Source organism: Trachymyrmex septentrionalis, unplaced genomic scaffold (genome assembly GCF_001594115.1).
Source record: "Trachymyrmex septentrionalis isolate Tsep2-gDNA-1 unplaced genomic scaffold, Tsep1.0 scaffold20, whole genome shotgun sequence".
Lineage (NCBI taxonomy): Eukaryota > Metazoa > Arthropoda > Insecta > Hymenoptera > Formicidae > Trachymyrmex > Trachymyrmex septentrionalis.
In genome coordinates, this window is record NW_017305180.1 from 3,418,920 (window position 1) to 3,420,851 (window position 1,932).

The 1,932-nt window shown below is 40.7% G+C and overlaps 1 protein-coding gene across 12 annotated transcripts in view; it reads right to left on the minus strand.

Annotated features, from left to right (window-relative positions):
- LOC108747670 (probable serine/threonine-protein kinase yakA) overlaps positions 1 to 1,932 on the minus strand; it is a 381,535-nt gene that overhangs the window by 2,753 nt on the left and 376,850 nt on the right. The gene's annotated exons all lie outside the window — the stretch shown is intronic.

Genomic DNA, 1,932 nt, shown 5'->3' on the forward strand with positions numbered 1-1,932 from the left:
GGAGAAGGGTGTTGGACTGTGGTAGTGTGTAAAAGTTGTGCCGATGACGCAGCTTGCGGCGACGTTCCCAAACGACGACGTTTCGTTGTTGGATAACTGCAAAATGTTTCGTTCGTTCTTTCTTTCTTTCTTTCTTTTACACTTTTCCTCTGTTTCTACTATTGGGAGCGTGTCAGAAAAACCAGCCATTGTTAGTATCGAGGACCGTTGCGCGGCTCGATTAAAGAGAGACCGTCGCCTTACATTAATAAACGATCAAAATACCGATCGGAAAAACTGCATTGTCGCCTTCCTATTAAGAATATTGCGAGAGCGAAGAAGCAGAAATCGCGCTGTAACAAAGTTGCCGATGCTAATGTCCGATCTGAAAGCTTTTCGTTCATTTTCGCGAGATAAATGTGAAGACAAATGAATCTTTCCTCCTTTGCGAGCAAAACGGAGAGACTGAAGAGAAAGATATAAAGAGAAAGATAGAAAAGAAAGAGAGAAAAAGAAAGAGAGCAAGATCGACAAGAAGAGAGATATTAATATAAAAGGCGCAGTTGGGCTTGGCTCGGAGAAACAAAAGGCTTCGCGATACCGACGTGATGCGAAAGTTGCACAACACGGATTCACGAAAGCTGATATAGGCTTGCGGTGATACTTGGTGAGCGAGCACTTTGGTAAGTCACCTGCGCGAAACAGACGCGTGCGCAACAAAGAGAGGAAAGCCAAATCAAAATCTCTATCGAGGTGTAAAACACGTTTCGAGTGTTAGAAGCTGCGGTAGACGAGATGCAAAAGCTCAGAAGCTGACTTATAGTAAAGTGGCCGGGGTGAAACATATTGTCACAGCGGCACAGATACATACATATATGTATATGCGTGTTAACACGGTGTCCCGCGGTTTGCTCACCAAACGAAACACTCGGAGTCGTAACGACGCACGGATATAATTTTCTTCAAAAACCGCGTGACTCTGCGCGTGAACGACTCCGAACTCGCCTTTGATCGCCTTTGATCGCCGATATGCGTTCACGACTAACGCAACAAAATAAATTCGTAATTGCGAACGTCGCCAGTAAGCGTGTGCGCGAAAAAGCGAATCAGCGTCACACTGCATTTTCTTTGCTCAAGAATGTGCAACCAGCTATCAAAAGGTAACGTGCCTTTCAACTCTTTATCATTCGTATCGAACGTTGCTGTCTACTAAGCCTGCCGAAAATATGTAGCATTGTAGCAAAAGTTTTCACCGAACTTTGTTTCCCCGTATTAAAAGTACTGTAAAACGAAAGCGCTTTAAAAATTAATACGTTTTACAAAGTGAAATATAGCATTATTATTTTTTAATAAATTTAGAGCCGGCTAAGCGGTCAATCAAAATTTTACATAATTTTAAAAAATTGAGTATTTCTATCCAATTATGACATATATAACTCAAGTCATGAAAACGTTCATTTAAAATATTTCGTTATCTTTTTGTACTAGAGAAAACTTTCGGCTTGAAATTTCATCAAAGATCCGTAATTCCCATATCTTATAATACATCTCGTATGCGTACAGCGAAAATGCATTCGCATTTGGCTGTCTCGATGTTATCGCGTTTCAAAATTTTTCTTTTGAAATATTGATACAATTCTGCAACAAGAGTTTGCATTCTTATGAATTTATATGGATTCTATATATGCAGGCACTTCTTCTTTCTCTTCGCGTATTGAAAACTCGCGTACCGAAAATACCGAGAAGTTATGCGCGCTTTCCGAAGGAAGCCTCTATTTGTACAGCGAAAATCCATTTTCGTCCTGGCGCACGGAGTTAGAAAGTTGCACATGGATAAAATTACGTTTCAAACAAATCTGTCGATCGCGCTTCAGATGCCGATTGACAGTATTAGCGACGGAGAGATAGAGAGAAAGAGCGAGATACGTACGTGATATATGTATATATATATAT